This window comes from Grammomys surdaster, unplaced genomic scaffold (genome assembly GCF_004785775.1).
Source record: "Grammomys surdaster isolate TR1022 unplaced genomic scaffold, NIH_TR_1.0 125612, whole genome shotgun sequence".
Lineage (NCBI taxonomy): Eukaryota > Metazoa > Chordata > Mammalia > Rodentia > Muridae > Grammomys > Grammomys surdaster.
In genome coordinates this window covers 2,269,026-2,283,645 of record NW_021620455.1, presented here as the reverse complement: position 1 = coordinate 2,283,645, position 14,620 = coordinate 2,269,026, and the positions used below count along the sequence as shown (strand labels likewise).

General features: G+C 40.0%; 1 pseudogene; it reads right to left on the bottom strand.

The window, feature by feature from the left end:
- Positions 1-5,268: 5,268 nt before the first annotated feature.
- Positions 5,269-6,218, bottom strand: LOC114638601 (annotated as a pseudogene).
- Between the last annotated feature and the right edge of the window lie 8,402 nt (positions 6,219-14,620).

Genomic DNA, 14,620 nt, shown 5'->3' with positions numbered 1-14,620 from the left:
CATTCTCTATGGATACCACAGATCAAAAGGGGGAACATTAAAACTCCTCTCTAGTCATCAATATAGATCTTTGATTCATTTAAATTTGTTAGTTTCATTTCATAATTAGTGGGAATACTGTGGGTGAATGAATTAGTCCAGTTTTGGCTATAACAGACATGAGTAAACTCTTTGATCATGATTAGAAGTTAGACATTGTGCTGTTTGTACAATGGAGCTGGAACCCAAATTTTTCTATTAAATTCTGTTTTCTGATCTCCAACTCATCACTCTTCATCAAACCCAGTATCTGTTGAGAACCTGATCCTCCTGTGTTTCTGTCCCTTTGTACTGATTTCCAAAAACTGGGACAAATGTTATTTTTTAGAAAGTTATCTTTTGCTTGGCCGTCCCATTAGCCTGTGGAAGATAACTCTTCACTCACCTGTCTCTGTCCCAGTGACTTGAGGTGACAGATGGATCCCACACAGTGACCACTGTGCTGAGCACAGACTTTCTTCTCCTGCAAGCACCAAGTCTTTTGTCCTTCTGAAGCTCTGTCTTCCTTTGTGTTGAGTGTCAACTGACCGTCACAAATTCCAATGATTTTCTGAGACCAGGGGCAGGTGTTTGTCCTGGTGCCTCTTGGGATAGAAACCCAAGGAGAAATCTCTTAGGATCAATTAAAAAAAAAAAACTCTTGGCTTCATAAACCTCAATTCCCTGAAGACTGATGTGGAAGAGTGTGGTCAGAGGAGTTTCAAAGGTAGGAGCACTTCCTCCTCACCCGCCCTTCAGCACTCAACACACATTTCCCAGAATGTCTTGATATTCTCGTGTTCTGTTTGGAAGATCTCACCATGGTATTAATGGACTCCTTTGCACTCTGCTGAGAGTATTTCATGTAAACTGGATAAATGCAATGGATTTATTCCAAGTATGCTTTACTTTCTATGCCTCTCTTCCAAGCCTTCAATATATTGTTATGAATTAATGTTCCTTTAGTACATCCAGTCCATTCTGTTTGCTACATTTTAAATCCCTGAGAATATACACACAGGCAGCATTACACAGACATAACAGGTATATTTGATGAATGTAGATGAATCTACACATATGCATTTAATAACTCTTAGGAAATAAAGCACAGCCATGAATTTGTAGAAGAGTGGGGAAGGAATATATGGAAAGGTTTTGAGGTAGAAAGCAAGGACAGAAATATTAGGATCAAATTATAATCTCAGAAAAATTTTAAGGAAAACATTTTGTTCAAAGTTTTACTGTCATAAGATCTTTCATAAAGAAAAAACCAGATAAGACCAATTTAATTAAAATTTTAAATTGAAAAAATTTTTTTCACACAATGTATTTTGATCATGGATCCCCCTCCCCCAACTCCTCTCAGAATTTCCCAACCTACCCAGCTCTATGCAGCTTCTTTCTATCTTTATAAAACAAAAACAAACAAACAAACAAACAAACAAAACAAACAAAACAAAGAAAAAACCAAACTACCCAGGCAAAGGTATCTTGTGGCTATCTACTGATACTCATGGGACTACTCATAAGTAGAGTTTATTTATTTAGTCACGCTCTATTGGTGAGAATGTATTTCCCCTGAGAATTCCAAGGCCTCTCACTATTTGCACATTGTCCAGTTGAGGGTTTCCGTGTTTGTTCCTATGTACTGCAGGAGGAAGCTTCTATTATGACGGCTGGATGAAATACTGATCTGTGTGTATAACAGAATTTCATCAGGAGTCATTCTGTTGCTACTTACCTTCAGCAGAACTGTAGTGTTTGGTGCTTTCCTTGGTCCATGGCCTATTTAGTCTTGGGTTCTTAGGCACATGAGCAGTATCAGGCATGGGTTCCATTTCATGGAGAGGGATTAAATCCACAGAGATTGTGTGGTTGGTTACTCCCAAAACTTTTGTGACACTGTTGTGACTGTCTATGATGCAATCAGTTCACTATTGTAGACTGAAGGGCTTGTAGCTGGAAGATATTTATCTTTCTCTTTCAAATTTCATGATTTCGTAGTTTTTAACACCTGAAAATATTTTATTATGTTAATTTACCACTATTTTTATCTATTCGTGCATTTTCGGACATATAGGGTGTTTCAATTTCTAGATATTCAGCTATTACACACCTAGCATGGCCAAATGTACAGGCCCACTATGTCCCTATTCTAATGTGTTCAGACTTATTGATGTACATGTGAGCACTACAGGATTGACTATAAATAGAATCCCAGTCATTAGAAGTTAAGATTAAATTTCTTCTAGTCTACAGCTTGAATTTAATGGTGAAGTAGTAGTGGGGGTGATGGAAAGATAGATCTCCATCACTCTGTGGAAAGGAGGCCTAGGATTCTCACTCCAGAAGCATCTGTGGGTTTAGATCAGTGGTTCTCAACCTGTGAGTAGTGACCCTTTTGGGAGTTGAATGGCCCTTTCACAGGGGTTGCTTAAGACCCTTGGGAATATAAGATATGTACATTATAATTCATACCATTAGTAAAATTACAGTTATGAAGTTGCAACAAAAAATAATTTTATGTTGGTGGTCACCACAAGCTGAGAACAATCTTAAAGAGTGGCAGGATTAGGAAGGTCAAGAACGGCTGATCTAGATTCTAGATGCTTGATATGCCCTTCTTGGATAAACTCTGTCTCACAATCTGGGGCAGAGCAGTGATAATCTCCTTTCTGCTGATGGCAGTGAGTGGGCCCATCTGCTGGACATTTCATTTAGTACCTTTCTATCACTTCCTGGAAATGACACCCCCTCCTTTACACCACATTTTGTAAGTGATTGGTTCTAATCTTGTGGGTCAGCCAGGTCTGGTTGATTTTTGAAGAAATCACGTAGATCAAATCTAAACATAGTCTAGGAGGTGACATTTCAGAAAATACTCATTATTATTTTTTTACTAGTTGACCATGGATAAAAGGAGCATGGTTCCCTTGACAACTCCCGATCCTGAATCACAATTATTTTCATCTGGTCAAAGGTAAGAGACACCTGTCAAGATTTTTAACACTAGTGTCAGTTTGAGTCTGAGGCATGGAGAAGCCACAGGTTTAGGGGACTCTGAGGATCTCAGATATTTTCCATTTTCATAACTTTGCTTTAGATGGAAATCATGAATGTAAGCTGTGATCCCTGTTCCCTCAATGACCATGGGTGTTGTTAAGATCACAGCATATGATACATTTCAGAAAGGTCCCAGGATTCTTCTAGACAGGCAGTGGACCCAAACTAAGTTCCCAGGTTCAATGTGTACTGGTTCAGCCAAAGGCAGAGCAGGCAGTGTGTGTGTGTGGGGGTGATAGATGAGTATACATACTTAGTGTTTGGCTGATTATAGGTTCTATAGGCTACAGTCATGCGACTAATAACAGAAGAAATGGCACAGAATATGGCTTAAAGATGAAGCAAATAGCATGAAACAAACCAACAGGTAAAATAGGTCAGGCAAATAACTCGCAGATGCTACTCATTATTGTTGCGCATAACTGAATTAAAAATCACATAGGAGATCTCTGAGGGACGATTCTGTTTATGCATGTGTGAATGTGTTTCCAGAAAGTAATCACTGAAGCAGGGACCCACTCTCTATGTGGGTAACAGCATCCCAGGGCACTAGAAAGTATGTGCTAAAGAGAAAAGGAGAAAGTCAGTTGAGCACAGGTCCTCCTCTTCTATGTGTTATGGGCTGCCATGGTGGGAGGAAGCTTCTCTACAACATAAGCCCATCGCCATGGGCCCTGCCACACTATAGGCCAAAACAGTTAAGTGGCCATGGATTGCAGCTTCTGGAACTGTAGGACAAAATTAGTATTTGGAAAAGGTATTTGGGTCATAAGGATAAATTACTGCACCATATATGATTAACATCACAACTCCTCTTATGGTGCAGCAGTTAGGAAGAATAAGGAAGTAAGTTGGTGAAGAATAGGTGTACCTGAAAAGGATACAGCATCTCAGCAGCAGCTGGTGCAGAGATGCTGCCCTTTCTCTGCTGTGTTGTCTTCCCACCAATGTCTCAGCAGCGGGCACAGATGCACTTCTCCCTCCTCGCCCTCCTCCTTTCTCTTCCTTTCTGTTCTCATGGTGTTTTAGCCAGGAGTGGTTGTGTCAGGAGTGGTTGGTCAACACAAAATAGACTCTATCTTTTGTGTGCGTGTTTGTTTTGTTTTGGTATTATTATATCTTATTGTTTTGGATTTATTTTGTGTATGCAAAGAGAGAGAGAGAGAGAGAGCGTCAAAGAGAGAGAGAGACAGACTGAGAGACAGGGATGGAGAGAGATTGAGATACAAAATTATTGGATGGGTAGGTAGGATTAGGGAAGAGTTGTGGGAGGGGAAAGAATATGATTAAAATATGTTATAGGAAAAAATTTGTCTATGATCCATTCTTTGTAGACTTTTATTTAAATATGAAGGAGTTTCACTTTTCTGCGCAAACATTCATCTAGTTTCCCCCAAACTCTTTAATGGAAGTAATTAATCTTTCCAGTGCTTTAGATTATTTTCATTGTCATAAACAAGCTGGAATCACATGTGTGAGTTCATTGTTGAAATTTAAACTTCATCTCCATTGCACTGATTGCATCCCTCCTCAAACCTGTTTCACCTGCTTTGATGTCCACAGCACAGCAGTGAAACTGGGAACCTGAGTCACTTCATTCTTTATTCTTCCCAAGATACTGAGGCCATGCTGGCCCCTCAAGTTTACTTTTGAAATTTAGATTCATTAGCTGTAGTTCTTAACCAAGGCTCTGTGGTGTTCATAGGGTGTCCCTGGATGAAAGGCTATGTTCTTTGACTATCGCCAAAGTCATCCACAGAAAATCTTTTAGCCTAGGAAAATGGAATCTCTATTTAGATAAACTTTACTTTTGAAATGGTTTGTTCTTGTCAGGAGATAAAGTTGGTGTTTTATTTACACTAAATCAAAGAAGTTACAGAGAGTGGAATTGTCCAGTCTTTCCATCAGACAAATGTTTTCTGAAGCAACGGCTGCCCTCAGGAAAGCATTCTTTGTAGACTTTTATTTAAATATGAAGGAGTTTCACTTTTCTGTGCAGACATTCTTCTAGTTTCTCTCAAACTCTTTATTGGAAGTAACTAATCTTTCCTGTGCTTTTGATATTTTCATTGTCATAAACAAGCTGGAATCATATGTGTGAGTTCATTGTTGAAATTTAAACTTCATCTCCATTGCACTGGTTGCATTCCTCAGCCCAGGCCTGGAGAATAGCCTACATATCTCCACTTAATGTGAGAAAGAGGATAAGAGCCTGCCCAGGGCAAGCTTGACATCTTTGTTCCTCAGTGTATAGATGAGGGGGTTGAGGGTTGGGCTGAGGACTGAGTACAGCACCGAGGTCACTTTGCTTCTTTCTGGGCTGTAGCTGGAAGCAGGACTGACATAGGCACAGAACACAGATGAGTAGTACACAGAGACCACGATGAGGTGGGATGAGCAGGTAGAAAAGGCTTTCCTCTTGCCCTCAGCAGAACGCATGTGCAGGATGCTGGCGATGATGTAACCATAGGATAACAGGGTTAGCACGAAGTTGATGCATCCGTAGAAGGCATCTGCCACAAGTGTCATAATGCTATTAATGTATGTGGGGCTACAGGAGAGCAGGAGGAGTGGGGGAATCTCACAGAAAAAGTGGGTGATGATCTTGGGTCCACAGAATGACAGCGTGTCATCAGACCAGTGTTGATAGATGCATTCAGAGCACAGATGGACCACACACCCATGGCCAGGTCTCCACACAGCTGTGGGCTCATCCTAGAACTGTAGTACAGGGGACAGCAGATGGTCACATAACGATCATAGGCCATGGCTGTGAGCGGCAGCAGCTCAGAGGATGCAGACCATGCAAGGAAGAAGAGCTGGGTCATGCACCCCTTGAAGGTGATGGTGTTTTCCTCAGACAGTAGGCCAATCAGGGCCTTGGGAATCACAGAGGAGGTGCACACAATATCCATGGTGGCCAGGTTGCACAGGAAAAAGTACATGGGATTGTGAAGCCCAGTGCTGGAGGTGACCAAAGCAATGATCACAATGTTGCCCATTAGAGCCATTGTGTAGAGGTTCAGGAAACAGCCTGTCAGGAACAGTCTTAGACTAGGGTGCTCTGAAAACCCTTGCAGCATGAACTCTGTCACTACTGTCTGGTTGGGACTGACCATCTTTGTGTGGAGTATTCAGTTCACAGATGTGCAGATTGTCTTCTGAGAAAATATTAAACTTTGCCATGCCAAAGTCTGATTTTGAAACTAGATCATCTCACAATTCCCAGCTGTCATACAGAGAGTGAATGTATTTGCATCAGTGAAGCCTCTAATCCCCTATTTTCTTACCATACCCTTTGGTGTTTTGTTTACAGTTGAATTTTCACCCAGGAATCTCTCCCTGTAGATTTGGATCAAGGACATCCGATCCCCCCTCATCCTTTTGAACATGTCAAATCAGTGCAACATTCCTAGCTCAGGACCTGCCTGTGCTTTCCTTGTACATCACTTGTAAGCACCATGCTCTGCTGACAGTGCTGGAAACAGTGTCCCTTCCTCCCACAGCTGGTATTCTCCATGCAATGGCAACTTTGAAGGAACACACACTGAGCTGACTCACCCGAAGTTCGTCCTTCCGACCTGGTCTATTGATTCTCAGTCACTTTGTTTTTTCTGATATTTAGAGAAGATATTTCTCTTCTACTCATTGAAACTTGATAATTATTGTGTCTTTGGCTAAGTATACATGTATCTTCTGTTTCTATTTACTGTGATATGTGACTTCTCCTGTGGATGAAACTATCCTGACTCTAAACCATTTCAAATCTAGTGCCCCAGAGAGCATTTCTCAAAACCCCAGCCTATAGAAAGATTGTATTTCAGTTCCTTTTCTGTCTCAACAAACCACAGTGATATCAAAGTTAACACACCCAGAGTGAAATAATTGTCATAGTCTATAGATGTTCCCATGTGCTTTCACAGACATGCATAGAAACTCATCACCACCTTCCCAATGCTTTGAGATGTTTATTTAATATAGCACAGCTCCAGCTCTCTGATTCCTATCTTTTACCCCAGGCCCATGAAAGATCCAAAGTAGCTTCCTGTTCTATATGATGAATATGTTCTTCCTCTTATCTCTTTCATCCAACTTACCCTCAAAGCTTGCAACTATCGTTTTCCCAGGATTATACCGTATTCCCAATTTCTTTAAGTTTTTCATAATTTCTGACTTCCTTTCCAACATTTTCTCCTCCATCGCTCAAGAAGCATAGAGTGTGCACTTTTAGATCATTAGCCTTTGGACCCTAGCTCAAATTCACTGTCTCTCTCCAGTCTTTCAGCAATTCATACTCTATTGCTTGATACAGTCTCATCTGACATCACCCGTTCACTTTTTCTAAGGGTTTCATGAGTTCCTATGTGAACACACTCTACCCAATCTGCAAACGTCTTTGTAGCAATTATTTGCACTGGAAATATTCTTTGCCTTGCATTTTACTGCCCAAGATAAAAGAATATTTTTCATCATGACTGAGCACATCCATGGCACATCAGTCAGTGTAATGTTTTCCACTTACTGAATCCAGTGAGGCTCAGTACTTCCCACTTTGTCCTACACCCATCTCCTGATACTTCATTTTTTTAAAGTTACATTTTATCTCCTGTATTGTTTCTGTAATATGCCTCACAACCCATTTTCTCCTCATCCTAATCATACATGTTAAATTTTAAACATTATTTCTGCCTCCATTTCAAACTAGAGGTATTCAAATACAGTATTTTCTGTCTTCAACCATAAGGGCAGTGTTAGAACTGACCATACGTCTCCTCTCCTCAATTCTATTGCACTAGAGAACACCAATACATAGCTTGATATTTCAAGTTGCTCTACCAAAAAAGAATTCAGATGTAAATTCCCATATTGTCCTGGTATATTTTTGAATCTGTCTAGCTAATTCAAGTAAACCTGAATTTTGGATTATACTCCTGATAGTACTGATAATCTGTGAGTGATATTCAGCACCTTCCCTTGGGAATACTGATTAAGATCACCTCAGGCTGAGGTAAAGAGAAATATTAAAAAATATTTGAAACCTATTAAAAACATTTACTGTTTAATAGACTTTTGTTACCAATAGCACATATAATAAAATGAGAAATAGATTTATAAATGACACTCCTAAAAATAACAGAGAAATGTAATAAATTGGGTGATTTGAGGAGCCAGACTTACGTCCACAAACTTATGGATACATGATTTATTACAAAGGAGTAAAAGCATATACACTAGAGAAAAGAAAAATACATACTTTTCTTTCAACTAATGATCATGGTCAAACTGGATGATTGTACATAGAAGAATTATCACTTACTTGGTTAGAGTTACATGAAAATATTTTATATTACTTGTGGCTATTGTAAAAGCTGGGGGGAGTGTCTCTGTGAGGTGGGAGTGGGAATAAGTGTTTGATGGAAAGAAAGGAAGGAAGGAAGAAGGAAAGAAAGAGAGAGAAAAAGAAAGAAAGAAAGAAAGAAAGAAAGAAAGAAAGAAAGAAAGAAAGAAAGAAAGGAAGGGAGGAAGGAAGGAAGGAAGGAAGTGATGTTTCCCTAATTTCTTTCTTGGTCTGTTTATCCTTTGTATAAAGGAAGGATACTGATTTTTTTGTTGTTGTTGTTAATTGTGTATCCAGCCACTTTGCTGAAGGAGTTTATCAGCTGTAGGAGTTCTCTTTGATTTTATATCCTCCTTGATCTCTTTTAGTTGTCTTATTGCTCTAGCTAGTACTTCAACAATTATATTGAATAGATAGGGAGAGGGTGGGCAGCCTTGTCTTGTCCCTAATTTTAATTGAATTGCTTTAAGTTTCTCTCCATTTAATTTGATGTTGGCTACTGGCTTGCTATATACTGCTTTTATTGTGTTTAGGTATGTGCCTTGTATCCCTGATCTCTCTAAGACTTGTAACATGAAGGGATAGTAGATTTTTGTCAAAGGCTTTTTCAGCATCTAATGAGATGATCATATCTGTTTTTTTCTTTCAGTTTGTTTCTATGTAGGATCTTGTTGATGGATTTTCATATAGTAAACCATCCCTGAATCCCTGGGATGAAGCCTACTTGATCATGCTGGATCATGTTTTTGATGTGTTCCTAGATTAGGTTTTCGAGCACTCTGTTATGCTTGCAGACAGGAGCCTAGCATAACTGTCCTTCAAGAGGCTCTATCCAGCAGATGACTGAAACAGATGTAGATACTCACACCCAAACATTGAACAGAGGTTGGGAACTCTTATGGAAGAGTTGGAGGAAAGATTGAAAGTCCTGTAGGGGATGGGAACTCCACAGGAAGCTCAACAGAGTCAACTAACCTGGATGTTTTGGGGCTCTCAGAGACTGAGCCACAAACCAAAAAGCGTATATGGGCTGGACCTAGGCCCCTTGCACATATGTAGCAGATGTGCAGCTTGGTCTTTATGTGGGTCCTCCCAACAATGGAGTGGGGCTGTCCCTAAAGCTGTTGCCTGTCTGTGGAATATGCTTCCCTAAATGAGTGGCCTTGTCTGGCCTCAGTGGGAGAACACACACCTAGCTCCGCAGAGACTTGATGTACTAGGGTGGGGGGAATGTTCAAGGTGGACCTCCACCCTCTCAGAGGAAAAGGGGAGGAGCGAGGGGGGAAGAACTCTGTGAAAGGAGACTGGGAGGGAGGCAGCAATTGTGATGTAAAGTGAATAAATGAATAAATAAATTAAAAAACAAATGAACAAACAAAAGAATTATGCTAGATCCTTATTGTTAATCTTTTAAAAACTAGACTCCAAGTGGATCAAGACCTCAACCTAAGACCCAATACCCTGAAAATGACAAAGGAGAAAATTCATTGTCACTGGAAAGGTCTTTGTGAACAGATCCATGGTACTATAGGCATTGAGATTAATAATTGACAAACAGGCTCACTTGTAACTGTAATGCTTCTGTACAGCAAAGAATGTCATCATTTGAGTTAAGAGGTGTCCTACAGAATGGTAAAAGTCTTTATCATTTAGACATCTGACAGTGTTAATGTCTAGAATATTCAAATAATTACAAACTTTAAACAAGAAAACAAACAACCCAACTGACCTGGGGACTGGAACCAAACAGAAAATTTTAAAAAAATGTAACACAAATACCAGCATGGCTGTCTTCTGAGTGGTCCAACAAGCAGCTGACTGAGACAGATGAGATACTTACACCCAACCACTGGACTGAAGTCGGGGACTCTTGAAGTTGACCGACACTTAGACAGTAGAAGACTGCCTGATCTGGCCTCAGTGGGAGAAGACATGCCTAACCCTTGAGAGATTTGAGGTCCCAAGGAGTGGGGAGGCCTAACGGGGTGGGGACATACTCTTGGAGACAGGGGGGAGGAAGAATGAGATGAGGAACTGTAGGAGAGCACACTAGGAAGTGAGCAATGGCTGGAATGTAAAAAAAATTAAAGTAATAAAAATGTTCAACATGCTAAGTCATCAGAGAAATGCAATTTAAAACTTTTAAGAGTAAATGTTACTCCAATCAGAATGAACAAGGAGGGAAAAAGACAGGCAATGCTGGCAAATATGTCAGGAAAGGAGAATACTTATTCAGTAGTAGTGGGAGAGTAAAACTGGTACAGTTACTATGGAAATCAGTATGGCAGATTATTAAAGATGGAAACAGATATAGCACATACTTCAGGTATATCATTTTTAAGCATAAACCCAAAGGACTACATACCTTAATAAAGCAACAATTGTTCTTACGTGTTCACTGCCACTCTATTCACTGTAGCCCGTAAATGAAAATGACATAAAATGTTCATCATATAATGAATAGAGAGTGAACATGGGGTATTTACAAAATGAAATATCACTCAGCTGTTAAGACAAATAAAATTATGAAGATTTAGGAAAATAGGTGGAGCTGGAAGCAATAATCCTGAGTAACGTGGCCCTGACCCAGAAAGAGAAACATTCCCTGCTTTGTCTCACATGTGGGTATTACCTTTTAAGTTTTAGATATGTATGCTTCCTTTGGAATCCTCACAGAGGATAGCAACTAGTAAAGCAACGTGTTGAGGTAGAAGGGGAGATAGCATATAATGTTTCAGAGATGGGAAGGATCTCATTAAATAAGACAAATGAAATAATGTGGAGGATGGGACAGAGGGTAGAAGCGATTACGCAGAAGGTCATGTAACACTGGAACTTTTTGAAAACTCTCTATGGATATCTGCTGCAGTAGAAGCTTCCTAAAATATACTCATATACAGATATAAAAATATTTAAATGGGACTACTCTATAATGGGGCAGGCAACAGCTCAACTAGACGCCACATGCTACTAAATAAAACTCCTGTATCAGTAACAGATTGACACTTTTTAAGAGATGTTAATCACTGGACACTATTGACTCTCAGACATTACAAGTTCTTACTATTCTTCTTAGTTATCATCCAGAATTCGCGAGTAAGACTCTATTGCCAGAGACACCACCTACTTGAACAGTCAACACGGAGAAATCAAATAGGTACACACCTGCAAGCTTCACCACTACTTGCTTGCTGTCACAGTTCTGAAAGATGTTGTGCAGACTTCTTGAGGAGGAAAAAACATCACCAGTCTCACCCAGTTCTGAACCATATGAGCTACAGCAACAACCACAGACTTGGCAAGATATGGCCACTGATGGGACAGTGGCATGGATTCTATGGGATGAATAAACACCTTCTCATTGAATTTAAGACCCACTTCTCTAGTGGAACTCATACCTGGAACTGTTAACAAGGCCAGGAGACTGTGGCGAGATCCATTCTAGGTCTAGGTATTTCTCAGGGTATGAGAGCACGAGGGAAGAAGTAGTATTTATGCACAATGCAATGTTATTCAACCAGAATAACATGATACCCTATGAGAAATGAAAAATGAATGGGAATGGAGAATAATATGTGAAGAAATACAAGTCAGGCACAGAGAGATACTTAATTTATCCCTCACATGTAGAAACTAGAAAACTCTACCTTAGTAGGATAATGATTCACAGACTTGGTAATTGGCAAAGATGAAGAAATTCTAGGGGATATAGGACAATGGGAACCAAGTACATTTACAAAGAAGAGTAAGTTCCAGGGCTCTGCATGGTGGAGTGAAGACACCCCACAGTCATCTCTTACATATTCACATATAACTAGACAAGGGGAGCTCAAAGCTAGAAAAGGCAGAGATGAAAAAGTAACAGTATCATAAACATTTGCTTAGAATATGTACAAACATTTTGACATATCAACACAGCAACGTCTTGTTTTTCCAAATAGTAACAATGATTGAAAGTATTCATGGCAGATTTATTCATATACCATTTCAGAAAATGTTATCACAGAATAGAAAGTTATCAGCAGACAACAGTATGGAGTCCCAAGTTTAAGACGTGCAAAATAACTGTTTACAATTAAGTTATATGCTTCTATATGGAGGGAAATGCTCTCAAAACCTGACCTGTATCAGAAAATACAAATCTGTGTTACCTATGTTACCTGTGTTACCTACTGATTATTGTGAGCTGGACAAGAAGGTGTAAAGGAATTCTGGGATCCTGGAAATGTCCTGCATCTTCATAAAACTGTGCTACATGAAGGTAGCATCATGTAAAAGGCATCAGATGGTTAAAAGTATGGAAATCTCTTCCTTAAATGTTCCTTGAAAATTATCACCCTGTGAACTTATGCTAGTGGTACCAGTTGCTGCTTTTCATCAGGATAAAACCAGGCGTGCCCTGCACAGTATCATGGAGGAGCCTCAGTATTTGTACTATCATAGAAGACAAACTATAGATAAAAGAGGTTGGAGAAAACTCACTTTGGTGGCTAGTGACTGCTGTTTTGCCTGCATTGGTCAGAGGCATGCCATAAACTGTTATATCTAACAGACTAATGCACACTCTTTTCTGGGATAGTTTGAATGCATGACAGAGAGTAGAATAGCACTTATAGAAAACCACAAATCAATACTTATTTTTTCATACATACTGTGTTTAGCAAGCATTATTTTGATGCCTGTCATTCTTAAGAGTCTAGCAGAGACATGCAATATCATCTTCCTCAGATGTGATAAGATGTGATATTGCTATGTAGAGGAAAAAATGTTTTGCAGCTGCTCACCCATGCATACTGTGAAACAGATGACCTGCATGTACTTGAGCCGTTTATCCATGGTTCCATTCTGTTCTTGTGAATTTAGTTTTTATTGCTAGTGTACCCATTTCTTTCTAAGTGGACATGGGATAATCTAGTATCCAGGTGGGGAGTTCGTGGGCACAAATTCGCAACAGCCTCTCATGATTACACATAAGCCAGATCTCAGCAAGGCTGCCTTGAAAAGCTTCAGAAGCTGAGTCTCAACCAGGAGCAGAGATGCTGAGGAATTGCACCACAGTCATGAACTGGAGTGTCTGCAGATGCCACAGTCTGGCAAGAAAAAAAAGGATAAAGGAAGCATCTACACCTCCAGCCCGGTTATCATAGTCTTCTCTTTATCTGGCCATTTTCTTGATACTAACGGAGACATCTATAATTATTTCTTTAGATGACTCCCAGTCATGCCATCCTTGATCTGCTGCCGCCAGGGCAAGGCTGACACCATCAGGGCTTGGCTGGTGTTTTAACTTCACAGACAGTAAAGGCCATTTTCGGTACCTCAACAGTGGACTCTGAACAATGGGGTAAGAGATTCTATGTTCTGGAATTTTCTCATCATCCTCTCTGGATGCTAAGGCAAGACAAGACAATATTCAACCGCTATCTAGTCATCTGTATATAACATAGACTCACCTAAATATGTTAGTTTCATTTAAAAACTAGTGTGAGCATTGTGAGTGAGGGATGAGTAATGCTGAAATGTCAGACATAAAAATCTGATCATGACTAGAAGCTAGATATTTTGTTGTTTATACAGTGGAGTAGAAATCCATATATTTCTATTATCTTCTGCCCTTTGCCCCAGGACTGTTTATTAGAGTTAAGACCCATTGAAATCATGAGTTGATGTCCCTCCATGCTGACAGCCAATCAATGGGACAAATGCCACTTTTATAATGAGACTTTTGCTTTGCAGCTTCATTTTAGCCAGAGGAGTCACATACATGAAAATTTTCTTTTCACTCACCTTTCTGATGTCACAGGGAATTCAGGTGACAGACAGCTTCTACAAAAGTGCACACTGTACTGAGCACAGCTCTCCTTTCCTGCAAGCAGCAAGTCTTTAGTGTCCCTCTGAAGCTCTGTGTTCATTTGAGTACAGGTCACTGGTCATTCAGAAATACCCGTGATTTCTGAGACCAGGGGCAGGTGCTTGTCCTTGTGCCTCCTGGGATAGAAACTCAAGGAGAAAGCTCTTAAGATGAATTAAAGGAGATTCATGGCTGCATGACCCAAGCTCCCTGTAGGCTGGTGTGGAGGAGGGAGGTCAGGGAAGTTTCATACTGTGGGCAGGAGCAGTTCTCCCTCTGCACCTCCTTCTGCCAACCCTCTTCATTCATGTCTCAGAATGTCTTTGGTGTTTTCATACCCTGTGTGGAAG